Source organism: Elephas maximus, chromosome 6 (assembly GCF_024166365.1).
Source record: "Elephas maximus indicus isolate mEleMax1 chromosome 6, mEleMax1 primary haplotype, whole genome shotgun sequence".
Classification (NCBI taxonomy): domain Eukaryota; kingdom Metazoa; phylum Chordata; class Mammalia; order Proboscidea; family Elephantidae; genus Elephas; species Elephas maximus.
Window position 1 is genome coordinate 10,350,760 of NC_064824.1, and position 16,861 is coordinate 10,367,620.

Below are 16,861 nucleotides of genomic sequence, written 5' to 3' on the forward strand. Positions count from 1 at the left end.
AAGACCAAAATGAATCTCAGAAGAGACTTTGAAACTTGCTTTTGAATATAGACTAGCTAAAGTGAATGGAAGAAATGATGAAATAAAAGAACTGAACAGAATGTTTCAAAGGGCAGCTTGAGAAGACAAAGTAAAATATTTTAATTAAATTTGCAAAGACCTGGAGTTAGAAAACCAAAAGGGAAGAACACACTGAAAGAAATGAAGAAAAAATTCAAGCCTCGAGTTGCAATTTTGAAGAATTCTATGGGCAAAATGATGAACAATGCAGGAAGCAACAAAAGCAGATAGAAGGAATTCACAGTTACTGTACCAAAAAAAAAATTTGTCGATATTCAGCTATTTCAGGACATAGCACATGATCAAGAACTGATGGTACTGAAGGAAGAATTCCAAGTGCACTGAAGACATTGACAAAAAACAAGGCTCCAGGAGTTGAAGGAATACCAACTGAGATGTTTCAACAAATGGATGCAGTGCTAGAGGTGCTCACTCGTCTATGACAAGAAATTTAAAAGAAGCTACCTAGCCAACTGACTGGAAGAGATCCATGTATTGTGGCCATTCCAAAGAAAGATGATCCAACAGAATGCAGAAATTATTAAACAATATCATTAATATAACAAATAAAATTTTGCTGAACATCATTCAAAAGCGGTTGCAGCAGTACATCTAAGGAATTGCCAGAAATTTAAGCTGGATTTAGAAGAGGGGTTGAACCTAGGGATATATCATTGCTGATATTAGATGGTTCCCGGCTGAAAGCAGAGAATAACAGAAAGATGTTTACCTAGGTTTTATTGACTATGCAAAGGCATTTGACTATATGCATCATAACAAATTACGGATAACATTACAAAGAATGGGAATTCCAGAACATTTGTGTTCATGAGAAACCTGTACAGAGACCAGAAGGCAGTCATTTGAACAGAACAAGGGGATACTGCATTGTTTAAAATCAGGAAAAGTGTGTGTCAGGGTTGCATCCTTTCACCATACTTATTTAATCCGTATGCTGAGCAAATAATCTGAGAAGCTGGACTATAGGAAGAAGAATGTGGCGTCAGGATTGGAGTAAGACCACTCATTAACAACCTGTGATATGCAGATTAAACAACCTGGCTTGTTGAAAGAGAAGAGGACTTGAAGCACTTACTGATGATGATTAAAGACTACAGCCGTCAGTGTGGATTACACCTCAACAAAAAGAAAATAAAAATCCTCACAACTGGACCAATAAGCAACAACATGATAAATGGAGAAAAGATTGAAGTTGTCAAGGATTTAACTTTACTTGGATCCACAGTCAAAGCCCGTGGAAGCAGCAGCCAGGAAATCAAATGACGTATTGCACTGGGCAAACTTGCTCCACAGACACATCCAGACTCCCTGAGGAACCAAATTATTGTGCTGAGGGCTGTGGGGACCATGGTCTTGGGGAACATTTAGCTCAACTAATATAACATAGTTTATAAAGAAAATGTTCTACTGGAGAAATAGTTTAAACAGAGAAGAAAATATTCTTTTATGGTTACAAGAGGGGGGAGGGAGGGAGGAAGGGACAGGGGCTTTCACAAACTAGATAGTAAAAAAAAAAAATAAGTTTTATTTTAGGTGAAGGGAAAGACAACACACAGTACAGGAGAGATCAACACAACTGGACTTAACAAAAAGCAAAGAAGTTTCCTGAATAAACTGAACACTTCAAAGGCCAGCGTAGTAGGGGTGTGGGTTTGGGGACCATGGTTTCAGGGGACATCTATATCAATTGGCATAATAAAATCTATTAAAAAATCATTCTGCATCCCACTTTGGAGAGTGGCATCTGGGGTCTTAAACGCTAGCAAGCAGCCATCTAAGATGCATCAATTGGTCTCAACCCACCTGGAGCAAGGAAGAATGAAGAACACCAGAGCCACAAGGTAATTATGAGCCTAAGAGACAGGAAGAACCACATAAACCAGAGACTACATCAGCCTGAGACCTGAAGAACTAGATGGTGCCCAGCCACAACCAATGACTGCACTGAAAGGGAACACAACAGAGAACCCCTGAGGGAGCAGGAGAGCAGTGGGATGCAGACTCCAAATTCTTGTAAAAGACCAGACTTAATAGTCAGACTGGGACTAGAAGGACCCCAGAGCCCATGGTCCCCAGACCTTCTGTTAGCCTAAGACAGGAACCATTCCCAAAGCGAACTCTTCAGACAGGGACTAGACTGGAATATGGGATGGAAAATGATACTGGTGAAGAATGAGCTTCTTGGATCAGGTAGACACATGAGACTGTGTTGGCATTTCTTGTCTGGAGGGGAGATAAGAGGGCAGAGGGGGCTAGAAGCTGCCCAGATGGACACGAGGAGAGAGAATGGAGGGAAGGAGTGTGCTGTCTCATTAGGGGGAGAGAAATTAGGAGTGTATAGCAAGGTGTATGTAAATTTTTATATGAGAGACTGACCTGATTTGTAAACTTTCACTTAAAGCACAATGAAAAATAATTAAAAAGAAAATGCTCTAAATTCTACTTTGGTGAGTAGTGTCTGGGGTCTTAAAAGCTTGTGAATGACCATCTAAGATATTCCACTGGTCTCATCCCATGTGGAGCAAAGAAGAATGAAGAGAAATAAAGACACAAGGGAAAGATTAGTTCGAAGAACCTAATGGATCACAATTACCACAGCCTCCACCAGACTGAGTTCAGTACAACTAGATGGTGCCCAGCTACCACCACTGACTGTTCTGAGAGGGATCACAGTAGAGGGTTCCAGACATAGATGGAAAAAAATGTAGAACAGAACTCTAACTCACAAAAAAAGACCCGACTTACAGGCTTGCTGGAGACTGGAGAAACCCCCAAAGTAAGGCCCCTGGGCACCCTTTTAGCTCAGTAATGAAGTCAGTCCTGAGGTTCACCCTTCAGCTAAACATTAGAGAGGCCCATAAAACAAAACAAGACTAAATGAGCACACCAGCCCTGGGGCAAGAACTAGAAGGCAGAAGGGGACAGAAAAGATGATAATAGGGCACCCAAGGTGGAGAAGGGAGAGTGCTGACATGTCACGGGGTTGATAACCAATGTCACAAAGCAATATGTGCACTAAATGTTTAATGAGAAGCTAGTTTGTTCTGTAAAACTTCATCTAAAGTATAACAACAAAAAAAAAAGAAAGAAAAGTTTTGAGCCTATAACCATGGACTCTGTCCTGAAAGGATGGGATTTTGTGCATAATAAGAGTTTTATCTCCTCCTGTTAGTTTGTGCCTGGTGTTTCTGTTAGCTACCATTAAATTGTCCCCAATTCACAGCAACCACATGTGCAATGGAACAAAATGCTGCCTGTCCTGTGCCATCGCCATGAGCAGCTGCTGATGGGACCATTGTGATCCATAATGTTCTTATTGGCTGATGAAGAGAAGTAGATTTGCAGGCCTTTCCTCCTAGTCTGTCTTTTTTGTTTGGAAGCTCCGCTGAGGCCTGTTTAGCATCATAGCAACATGCAAGCCTCTACTGACAGATGGGTGGTGGCTTCACATGAGGTACTTTGGTTGTGAATCAAACCTGGGTCTCCCACATGCAAGGCGAACATTCTACCGCTGAACCACTATTGACATCAGGCCTATCTGCACAAAATTAAAAAAAAAATAATAATAACAACAACAATAATACACTGAGTACTTACCTCAAGCTCTCACTGTTCTAAGATTTAAGGCATATCAACTCAATCCTCCCAATTATTTCTGTTTTATAGACAAAAAATGTTGTGGCACAGAGAGTTTAGGTATCTCAGCCAGCCAACAAGTTAGTGGAAAAGCCAGTCTTTCGGCCCCAAGAAGTGTGGTTCTAGAATCTAAGCTCTTAGCTGCTATACAACACTGTTCTACCTACAAGGTCAGAATCCCTTCTCTACTTTAGATAGGAGAAAATATGCATTGTTTTTTGTTAGTTAACTTAATTCGAAAAGCAATGAGCAAATGTTATGAGTGTCCTGTGTGTTTCTCCATTATACCGTTTTCAGTAGTCAGGGCCTATCTCATTGTGTCCTGTCCCAAACCTTCAACTCCTTGTATACTCTTCTCCCTAACAGAATGCAATTTCAACACCCTGCTTTATGTAGTCTCGACTCCTCTCCTCCAGGAGCGCACTACGAACCTACCTCCTTCAGTTCTACCACCCCAAACCCCTACTACTCCTTCTCAATGCCCATGTCTTGGGTTTTGCACACACACTCACACTTGTATACCTGCACACATGCACACATATCCCTGTTCTTGTCATAGATTGAACTGTGTTCCCCCAAAATATGCATCAACTTGGTTAGGCTATGATCCCCAGTACTGTGTGGTTGTTCTCCACTTTGTGATTGTAATTTTATGTTAAAGAAGATTAGGGTGGAATTGTAACACCCTTACTAAGATCACATCCCTGATCCAATGTAAAGGGAGTTTCCCCGGGATGTGGCCTGCACCACCTTTTATCCTACAAGAGCTAAAAGGAAAGGGAAGCAAGGAGAGAGTTGGGGACCTCATACCACCAAGAAAGAAGCACCGGGAGCAGAGCTTATCCTTTGGACCTGGGGTTTCTGCACAGAAAAGCTCATAGAGCAGGATAAGATTCATGACAAGACCTACCCCCCAGAGCCAACAGAGAAAGAAAGGCTTTCCCTGGAGCTGATGCTCTGAATTTGGACTTCTAACCTACTAGACTGTAAGAAAGCCATAACAGTCTGTTTGTTAAAGCCATCCACTTGTGGTTTTTCTGTTATAGCAGCACTAGATGACTAAGGCAGTTCTGAATTAGATTTACATTCTGAAGGAGCAGAGTCCAAGGTAATCCCCAAGAAGTAGTTTAAAATAAGTTTAAAATAAGTGAGGTATAAATAAATACTTGTCAAAGTGTGATTTTCAATAAGTCAAAAACAACTCTCATACAAATACAAGATACGCACATCAAAAAATTATTCAGAGGCAGAGCCAAGATGGCGGAATAGACAGATGCTTCCGTCGAACCCTCTTTACAACAAAAAGACCTGAAAAAACAAGTGAAACGAGTATATTTGTGACAATCTGGGAGCCCTGAGCATCAAAGGCAAGCTTAGACAATGAACTGAGGGGCAGGGGGTGAAGAGGCAGTTCAGAAGTAGAGAGGAGTTACCAGACCTGAATCGCGGGGAGTTTCCTCAGGGAGAAGCAGCAGCCACACAGCCCGCTCACACCTCCGGAACCTGAGGACAACGGTGCTCTCGGCAAAAGCTAGGTACTTGCGTGTATTTTACCACGTCCCCCCTCCCCCCAACCCAGCTTCAGCGGCTGAATCCCTGGGCCTGAGATAAACCCTGGTGAGCACCTGGAGCTGTCCCCCTGGCCTTGGGGAAGGAAAAAATTTGCAACTGGGGGAAAAGATAATTTGCTAGCTCCATTAACTGGGGGAGCTCAGGACAGAAGTGGCTCCTGTCCAGGCATAAACCATTCGTGGACCTTGAGCATGTTTCCCTTCTGCATGGACCTGTGTGGGCCTATTTTGGGAGAATAGGCCCTTGTTGGCAAACTCCAACCATTTCAGCTGTGCAGTGGAGAGGTGGGTGTTTGACGTTTGACATTGCTTTGTCTATGAAACAAGGTCCTCACCTACGGACAACAGAACTGGTAGCTCCACTCAGGTCACCCAGCTACCAGCGATAGGGATCCAAAGATAACTGGTACCTCCCAGTCCTTACAACAAAAACTTTGAGTGCCTATGGTCCCTCTGCAGAACCCACCCACCAGCATGCCCTAGGGAACAGGGACATGCTTTCCTCAGAGATACTTGGGGGTCGGTTCTCAGGCCCTTGCCTTGTTCACAGCGTGACCCCCTACTGCAATCAGATACCGGTATATATGCCAATCACCCCTGCCCCTCTAAGACTGTAGAAGAGAGCCTGTACCACATGCTTGATATCACATACCTGGACACCTGAGCTGAATTCATATGAGAAAACTGAATGGACTCCTAGACTGATATACCTGATAACAGCTCTAGCCAGCTGGGGACAGGACACTAGAGCTCCAAAGGCGAAAATAATTAAGCTAGCTCACTCAAGCAACCCATAGGGGTATACCAAAACAAAACAAAGCAGCTACGACTCAGTAAGCAAGCATAAACTAATATTATAAATTACAGATGGCTCAGAGACAACAGTCAATATCAAGTCACGTAAAGAAACAGGCCATGATCACCTCATCAGGCTCGCAAAACAAAGAATCCAGGGATCTTCTAGATAAAAAGTGCATTCCTGGAATTACCAGATGCAGAATACAAAAGTTTAATATACACAACCCTTCAAGATATCAGGAAGGAAATGAGGCAATACGCAGAACAAGCCAAGGAACACACAGATAAAGCAACTAAAGAAATTAGAAAGATTATTCAGGAACATAATGAAAAGTTTAATAAGCTGGAAAAATCCATAGACAGACAGCAATGAGAAATTCAAAAGATTAACGATAAAATTACAGAATTAGATAACTCAATAGAAAGTCAGAGGAGCAGAATTGAGCAAGTAGAAGCTAGAATTTCTGAACTCGAAGATAAATCATTTGGCACTAAAATATCTGAAGAAAAATCAGATAAAAGAATTAAAAAAGAAACGAAGAAACCTTAAGAATCAAGTGGAACTCTATCAAGAGAAATAACCTACGAGTGATTGGAGTACCAGAACAGGGAGGGATAACAGAAAATACAGAGAAAATTGTTGAAGATTTCTTGGCAGAAAACTTCCTTAATATTGTGAAAGATGAGAAGATATCTATCCAGGATGCTCATTGAACTCCACATAAGGCAGATCTTAAAAGAAAGTCACCAAGACACATTATACTCAAGCTTGCCAAAACCAGAGATAAAAAGACAATTATAAGAGCAGCGAGGGATAAAAGAAAGGTCACCTACAAAGGAGAGCCAATAAGAACAAGCTCAGACTACTCGGCAGAACGATGCAGGCAAGAAGGCAATGGGATGACATATTTAAAGAATTGAAGGAATAAAATTGCCTGCCAAGAATCATGTATCTATCAAAACTGTCTCTTAAATATGAAGGTGAAATTGAGACATTTTCCAGATAAACACAAGTTGAGGGAATTCGTAAAAACCAAACCAAAACTACAAGAAATACTAAAGGGAACTATTTGGTTAAAAAATCAATAATATCAAGTATCAACCCAAGACTAGAACACTGGGCAGAGCAACCAGAAGTCAACCCAGACAGGGAAATCCAAAAAAACAAAGCAAGATTATAAAACAAACAAACAAACAAACCCCAATACAGGGTAATGGCAATGTTATCATATAAAAGAAGACATTAAAATAATAAAGAGGGACTAAGTAGTGTAATCATATACCTTTCATATGGAGAGGAAGATATGGCGATAGAAAGAAATAAAACTTAATTTTAAATTTAGAAAAATATGGGTAAATAATAAGGTAACCACAAAGGAGACAAACTATCCTACTCATCAAAATAAAATACAAGGGAAAAATACAGACTCAGCAGAAACAAAATCAACAACAACAAATATGAGGAAACGACAATACATAAAGAAAATCTATTCAGCACATAAAATCAAGTGGGAAAAAGAAACTGTCAACACACAAAAGAAGACATCAAAATGATAGCACTAAATTCATTAAAAAAAATTTTTTTTTTTAAATTCATACCTATACATAATTACCCTGAATGTAAATAAAGAGACAGAGAGTGTCAGAATGGACTGAAAAACAAGACCCATCCATATGCTGCCAACAAGAGACACACCTTAGACTTAGAGACACAAACAAACTAAAACACAAAGGATGGAAAAAAATATATCAAGCAAACAACAAACAAAAAAGAGGAGTAGCAATATTAATTTCTGACAAAATAGACTTTAAAGTAAAATCCATCAGAAAGGATAAGGAAAGACACTATATAATGATTAAAGGGACAATACACCAAGAAGATATACCATATTAAATATTTATGCACCCAATGATAGGGCTGCAAGATACATAAAAAAAACTTTATCAGCATTGAAAAGTGAGATAGGCAGCTCCACAATAACAGTAGGAAACTTCAATACACCACTTTCGGTGAAGGACAGGACATCCAGAAAAAAGCTCTATAAAGACATGGAAGATCTAAATGCCACAATTAACCAACTTGACCTTGTAGACATATACAGAACACTCCACCAAACAGCAACCAACTATACTTTCTTTTCTAGTGCACATGGAACATTTTCTAGAATAGACCACACATTAGGTCATAAAGCAAGCCTTAACAGAATCCAAAACATTGAAATATTACAAAACATCTTCTCTGACCATAAGGCCATAAAAGTGGAAATCAATAACAGGAAAAGCAGGGAAAAGAAATCAAACTCTTGGAAACTGACCAATACCCTGCTCAAAAAAAGACTGGATTACAGAAGACATTAAGGATGGAATAAAGAAATTCATAGAATCCATTAAGAATGAAAACACTTCCTATCAGAACCTTTGGGACACAGCAAAAGTGGTGCTCAGAGGCCAATTTATATCAATAAATGCACACATCCAAAAAGAAGAAAGGGCCAAAATCAAAGAATTATCCCTACAACTTGAACAAATAGAAAGAGAGCAACAAAACAAACCCACAGGCAGTGGAAGAAAACAATAAAATTTAGAGCTGAACTAAATGAAATACAAAACTGAAAAACAATTGAAAGAATTAAAAGACCAAAAGCTGTTTTTTTGAAAAACTCAACAAAATTGATAAACCACTGGCCAAACTAACAAAAGAAAACCAGGAGAGGAACAAATAACCAGAATAGGAAATAAGATGGGCGCTATTACAACAGGCCCAACTGAAATAAAAAGAATCATAGCAGATTACTATGAAAAACTATACTCAAATTTGAAAACCTAGAAGAAATGGGTGAATTCCTAGAAACACACTACCTACCTAAACTAACACAAACAGAGGTAGAACAACTAAATAGGCACATAACAAAAGAAAAGATTGAAAAGGTAACCAAAAAACTCCCAAAAAAAAAAAAAAAAACCCTGGTCTGGATGGCTTCACTGCAGAGTTCTACCAAACTTTCAGAGAAGAGTTAACACCACTACTACTGAAGGTATTTCAGAGCATAGAAAAGGATGGAATACTACCAAACTCATTCTATGAAGCCACCTTATCCCTGATACCAAAACCAGGTAAAGATACCACATTAAAAGAAAATTATAGACCTATATCCCTCATGAATGTAGATGCAAAAATCCTCAACAAAATTCTAGCCAATAGAATTCAACAAAATATCAAAAAAATAATTCACCACGACCAAGTGGGATTCACACCAGGTATGCAGGGATGGTTCAACATTAGAAAAACAATTAATGTAATCCACCACATAAATAAAACAAAAGACAAGAATCACATGATTTTATCAATGGATGCAGGAAAGGCATTTAACAAAGTTCAACAGTCACTCATGCTAAACACTCTAAGCAAAATAAGAATGAAGGAAAATTTCTCACGTAATAAAGGGCATTTATACAAAGCCAACAGCCAACATCACCCTAAATGGACAGAGCCTGAAAACATTCCCACTGGGATCGGGAACCAGACAAGGATGCCCTTTATCACCACTTTTATTCAACATTGTGCTGGAGGTCCTAGCCAGAGCAATTAGGCTAGATAAAGAAATAAAGGGCATCCTGATTGGCAAGGAAGAAGTAAAAGTATCTCTCTCTGCAGAAGACGTGATCTTATACACAGACAACCGCAAGAAATCCTCCAGAAAACTACTGAAACTAATAGAAGAGTTCAGCAGAGTATTGGGATACAAGATAAACATACAAAAATCAGGTGGATTCCTCTACACCAACAAAAAGAACATTGAAGAGGAAATCACCAACTCAATGCCATTTGCAGTAGCCCCCAAGAAGATAAAATACTTAGGAATAAATCTTACCGGAGAGGTAAAAGATTATACAAAGAAAACTACAGTACACTTCCGCAAGAAACCAAAAGAGACTTACATAAGTGGAAGAACATACCTTGCTCGTGGATAGGAAGACTTAACATTATAAAAATGTCTATTCTACCAAAAGCGATCTATCCATTTAATGCAATTCTGATCCAAATCCCAACGACATTCTTTAATGAGATGAAGAAACAAATCACCAATTTCATATGGAAGGGAAAGAGGCCCCAGATAAACAAGGCATTACTGAAAAAGAAGAACAAAGTGGGAGGCCTTACTTTACCTGATTTTAGAAACTATTTTACCGCCACAGTAGTCAAAACAGCCTGGTACTGGTACAACAAGATGCGTGGACCAATGGAAAAGAATTGAGAATCTAGACATAAATCCATCCACATATGAGCAGTTGATATTTGACAAAGGCCCCAAAACGCTTAAATGGGGAAAAGACAGTCTTTTTAACAAATGGTGCTGGCATAACTAGATATCCATCTGCAAAAAAGTGAAACAAGGCCCATACCTCACTCCGGGCACAAAAACTAACTCAAAATGGATCAAAGACCTAAATATAAAATCTAAAACGATAAAGATCATGGAAGAAAAAATAGGGATAACATTAGGAGCCCTAATACATGGCATAAACAGTATACAAAACATTATAAAGAATGTAGAAGAAAAATTAGGTAACTGGGAGCTCCTAAAAATCAAACACTTATGCTCATCCTAAGACTTCACTAAAAGAGTAAAAAGACTACCTACAGACTGGGAAAAAGTTTTTAGCTATGACATTTCTGATCAGCGCCTGATCTCTAAAATCTACATGATACTGCAAAAACTCAACTGCAAAAAGACAAATAACCCAATTAAACATGGGCAAAAGATATGAATAGACACTTCACTAAAGAAAACATTCAGGTAGCTAACAGATATATGAGGAAATGTTCACGATCATTAGCCATTAGAGAAATGCAGATCAAAACTACAATGAATTTCATCTCACTCCAACAAGGCTGAGATTAATCCAAAAAACACAAAATAATAAAAGTTGGAGAGGCTGTGCAGAGATTGGAACACTTCTACACTGCTGGTGGGAATATCAAATGGTACAACTACTTTGGAAATTGATTTGGGGCTTCCTTAAAAAGCTAGAAATAGAACTACCATGTGATCCAGCAATCCCACTCCTTGGAATACATCCTAGAGAAATAAGAGCCTTTACACAAACAGATATATGCACACCCATGTTTGTTGCAGCACTGTTTACAATAGCAAAAGATGGAAGCAACCAAGGTGCCCATCAGCTTATGAATGGATAAATAAATTGTGGTATATCCACACAATGGAATACTACGCATGGATAAAGAACAGTGAGGAATCTGTGAAACATTTCATAACATGGAGGAACCTGGAAGACATTATACTGAGTGAAACTAGTCAGTTGCAAAAGGACAAAGATTGTATAAGACCACTATTAAAAGAACTTGAGAAATAGTTTAAACTTAGAAGAAAACATTCTTTTGTGGGTACGAGAAGGGGGAGGGAGGGAAGGTGGGAGAGGGGTATTCACTAATTAGATAGTACATAAGGACTACTTTAGGTGAAGGGAAAGATAGCACACAACACAGGGGAGATCAGCACAATTGGACTAAACCAAAAGCAAAGAAGTTTCCTGAATAAACTGAATGCTTCGAAGGCCAGTGTGGCAGGGGCAGGGGTATGGGGACCATGGTTTCAGGGGGCATCTATATCAATTGGCATAATAAAATCTCTTAAGAAAACATTCTGCATCCCACTTTGAATAGTGGCATCTGGGGTCTTAAAAGCTAGCAAGCAGCCATCTAAGATGCATCAGTTGGTCTCAACCCACCTGAATCAAAGGAGAATGAAGAACACCAAGGACCCAAGGTGATTACGAGCCGAAGAGACAGAAAGGGCCACATGAACCAGCGACTACATCATCCTGAGACCAGAAGAACTAGATGGTGCCTAGGTATAACTGATGACTGCCCTGATAGGGAACACAACAGAGAACCTCTGAGGAAGCAGGAGAGCAGTGGGATGCAGACCTCAAATTCTCATAAGACCACAATTAATGGTCTGACTGAGACTAGAAGGACCCCAGTGGTCATGGCCCCCAGACCTTCTGTTGGCCCAGGACAGGAACCATTCCTGAAGCCAACTCTTCAGACATGGATTGGACTGGACAATGGGTTGGAGAGGAATGCTGGTGAGGAGTGAGCTTCTTGGGTCAGGTGGACACTTGAGACTATGTTGGCATCTCCTGCTTGGAGGGGAGATGAGAGGATGGAGGTGGTTAGAAGCTGGCGAAATGGACACAAAAAGAGAGAAAGTGGAGCGAGAGAGTGGGCTGTCTCCTTGTGGGTGAGTAATTGAGGGTGTGTAGCAAGGTGTATGTGGGTTTTTGTGTGAGAGACTGACTTGATTTGTAAACTTTCACTTAAAGCACAATAAAAATTATTAAAAAAAAACATTATTGAACTCATTAAGGAGGGAACCATAAGATGGTAAACCTGGTTCAAGGAATGTTTTAAGGAACTGTGTGTTTAGTGATTTGGGGGTGAGGGGTGTTAAAATAAAATCACTAGGTATACACCAAACTAGTTAAGGATCCCTGGTGTTGCTAATGGTTCAGTGTTCAGCTGCTACCTGAAAGGTTGAAGGTTCAAACACATCCAGTGGCTCCTCGAGAGAAGGACCTGGCGATCTGGTTCTGTAAAGATTACAGCCAAGAAAACCATACGAGACTGTTTTGCTCTGTCACATGAGATCATTATGAGTTGGAATCAAGTCAAAGACACCCAACAAGAACAGTTAATGCCTTATAGGGTACTTGACGGTTATCTTCTTTAGTGGATAGAAATTGATAAATTAACTTCATAGTGTGTAGGCCCCAATCAAATAGTAAATAAACCCAAAACCCATTGCCTTCCAGTCGATTCCTACTCATAGCAACCCTACAGGAAAGACTAGAACTACCTCATAGGGTTTTCAAGGAGCAGCTGGTGGATTCAAACTGCTGACCTTATGGTTAACAGCTGAGCTCTTAACCACTGCACCATCAGGGCTCCAAACAGTGAATAGCCAAGTCCAATGACAAGCACATTCTCCAAGAGAATCACTGAGGGCACTTTTTAAAACTGCTGCAAGATGATATTAAACAGACATTTTTCAAGTTTCAAATACTTTTCTCTTACAAATTCCATTCATTCATTAATTCATTTGTCATACTACTTGATGAATTCCTTCTACTTTACTCCATTCGGCCTTCCGCCTACTTGTCCACAAACTTTCTGGCATTTCCCTCAGGATAAATCCAAATCATAACACCCTTGACTTACATTCAATGGAGTCCTGCTCAGAAGAGCTGCGTGGGTTCAATAGCATCCTTGTAGCTGCACTGTTTCAGACAGATGATCTCCCATACAGGTGCCTGGGTGCCATTTAAAACTGCTGAGTCTCAGGGGGTATGTAAACCTTTGACATACATTGAACACAGGTTATCAGGGGGCATTGTATCCCTGGTGTGTTCCCAAACTCGAGTGTACACGTCGTCTCTGACCTATACCAGGAAGAAAGGGTGTACAGTTGGTAAGTTTGTCCTGGGAGACCCAGGAATCAATTAAAAAAATGAATATAGGAAGTGTGTGCTGAGCAAATGATGTCTGATGAAGACACTCAGTCCTAGCAGAAAGCAAGTTTAATGAGTTCTGTCAGTGACAAGCTCAGCTTTCCAGGAGAAAACATGCCCTCGGAAACAGCTCTTAATCTGCAGCACTGCTGTGGCCCTAGGCCTGGGAAAGTCACCCCACTAGGAGAGGGATTTTTCTGTTAAAGCCCAACTGTAATAGTCTTCACACTGCTATCTCATCCATCAAGGGGATTTACCAAATAGAATTTTTGTTCTCTCACTTACACACACACCCTCCCCTCCCGCCCTCCCCTATCCACACACCAAAGATAATGAAAAGCAAGGAAGAGAACTAATCGCTTTTTGAAAAACAACATAGTACATTAAGTTGGAGGTCAGATTGCTATTACCTTAGGTTGCTGAGTCAATCTATATAATTGTGGCTTAAGAGGGATCTGTCTTTGTCAAATGTGATTTGTTTTGTGGAAAGAAAGCTCTTGATCTGGGCATTGAAGTCAGCTGTGCTGTGGAGAAGCAAGTACTCCCTGCAGAAAGTGCCAGAGCTTGGGGTCCTGCATGAAGCTGCTGAGCTGGGGTTAGACTTTCTTGAAAGTGAGGGGAAGGTGTTAAGTTACCTCATATGATTAAAAGGCAAATAGGAACAGGCTTCTTTGGCTCTGTGAGAGGAGAGGTTTGTATTTTCCTTTCCCACCCCCACCCTTTTTTAAACATATTTTTGCAAACAATTATTTTTACCATTTTTTCCCCAAAATTGTAATCCTTTTCCTTGCTCAATATATTTTTGAGATGCTTGCCTGTGTTAGTTGAGATTGTGTGTTTCTAGCATGACAATTTTGTTGCCATGGAGAATTTGATTTCTTATGCCAAGGCTTTTTTTTTTTTTTTTCAGCTTCCGGGGTTCATGGATGAATGAAGAGGCTTAAAACCCTTGCTGCTTCCCTTTGGCCCAAACCATGAATATCTTTTTTCTCTCCCCTGCCCCCACCCCTGGGCAGCCAGCACTGGTTGCAAAAAAGCTTAAGGACCCAGGAAGGTCTTCGGAAGGAGGTTTTCAGTTTGGGATCATTGGTCCCCTCCCCCCCCCCCCCCCCCCCCCGCCCCGGAGAAGCCCACTAAGAACAATGCAGAACTCAAGGTCTGCACAATTAGCATGACGTCCACCCTCAGGGCACTTGTTCCAAATAGCTAGGTGAGAATTCTGAGGAGTCAATTTCATGGACAGCAGCACAGCGCTGCTTGCTAAAGACAGCACCTGTCTGCCATCTGGATTGACTGAGTCAGATGTGATATGGATATGATTTAATCTGTTTATAAAGACAGGAAAGTGCACAGAAACCTGACATTTGTTTCACTCCTCTCCCTTTCAATAGCCTGTCCTTTCTCCAAGCACCCTTCCTTTTCTCTGCCCTGTCCTGGTGGGGCTCAAGACATGTGCCTCCCTTTGTTGCCTCATGTTCACCTTTGCTGTTCCCAGTGTGGACCCATTCGGGCAGCAGCCACATAGAGCTTGTGAGAACTGCAGAGACTTGGCCCCCACCCCAGAACTCCTGGACTGGGCTTAACAAGTGTTTAATTTGCACATGCAACCCTGCATCTCCTCCCCTTCACTTCTTACCTGGGGCGTTTGTCACCTAGTGCTGCTATAACAGAAATACCGCAAGTGGATGGTTTTAGCAAAGAGAAATTTATTTCTTCACAGTAAAGCAGGATAAAAGTCCAAATTCAAGGTGTCAGCCCCAGGGGAAGGCTTTCTCTCTCTGTCGGCCTTCTCCTCAATCTTCCCCCGGACTAGGAGCTTTTTTGGGCAGGAACCCTGGGCCCAAGGGACACACTCTGCTCCTGGTGCTGTTTTCTTGATGGTCTGAGATCCCCCTCTCTTTCTACTTGTTTCTATCTTTTATATTTCAAGAGATTGCCTCAAGACACAATCCAACCTTGTAGACTGAGTCCTGCCTCACTAACACAGCTGCCACTCATCCTCCTTCATTAACATCATAGGGGCAGGATTTACAACATATCGGAAAACCACACAATACTGGGAATCATAGCCCAGCCCAATTGATGCACACATTTTTGGGAGACATAATTCCATCCATGACACTGGGGTACCTTGTTTACTCAGTATCTCCGGGATAGGGTAAGATGGAGGGAAGTTAAAGAGGACTGAGTTACCTTGAATGAGGAACTGTGTTAGGAGTTTAAGCCACATATCATATATTAACCCATCAGTACTGTAAGCTACTCTGAATCATTTTCATTTTAAAAGATGGGAAACAGACTCAGTGTGGTTAAGTCAGAGGTACGCAGTTAATTATTGGGAGGGCTTGGATTCAGATCCAGTTTTGTCTAAACTACATGAATCAGTATATTTATTCAGGTTGATCTGAGATCTTAACCTGAGCAGAGGTGGTGTTGTCGTAACAGTCACCCCTTTCAGGATAGTTTGGTATTTTTAACTAGGGTTACCAATACCTTCACCCCAAAGACTAGATTTTCAGGCACTGGAGGGAGCAAGTGGTTTGGGTGTCTGTGACACCTCAACGTCCCTAAAATCGTACTGTGAGCTAATATGACTGTGGGCAAAACTGACCTTGACCTAGATATTTAAACGATGTCCTAGGCCTCTTCTCTTGCTAGGACTGCTACAGGTTGCTGAGAGGTACCGAGTAGAAATCTCCTGCAATTCAATAGGAGCTTGGGGCCTTTCTCAAATGTAGAGAAATCCAATGTGATGTCACTTTATTTACCCAGCTAATTGTAAAACAAAATGATGGTGAGGGGGAGTGGGAGGATTGAATGTATGCGTTTTCTTGCTAATAGTATAATGCTCCAAGCATTCTAAATGTCACCATTTGGTACAAACAGGGGGATAGATACCAAAAACCAAAACCTGTTGCTGTCAAGTCGATTCTGACACATAATGACCCTATAAGACAGAGTAATACTGCCCCATAGGGTTTCCAAGGAGAGGCTGGTAGATTCAAACTCCTGACCTTTTCGTTAGCAGCCATAGCTCTTAACCCCTGTACCACCAATGCTCCAGAATGATAGATAAACCCATGTAATTCATGCTTTACTTTTTTTCCTAATGTCTGGTCACTTCCTTTTAAGAGCCAAGCTGAGAATATTTCTAAGTAGCACTCCATAAAATACTGGCTCAGTGAGCCACCAATCAGATGTATTAAAAACATAACAATGGAATTAAAAGCAGAATTAATAAT

General features: G+C 40.7%; 1 protein-coding gene across 1 annotated transcript in view; it reads left to right on the forward strand.

The window, feature by feature from the left end:
- CNTNAP5 (contactin associated protein family member 5) overlaps positions 1 to 16,861 on the forward strand; it is a 1,201,383-nt gene that overhangs the window by 239,992 nt on the left and 944,530 nt on the right. The gene's annotated exons all lie outside the window — the stretch shown is intronic.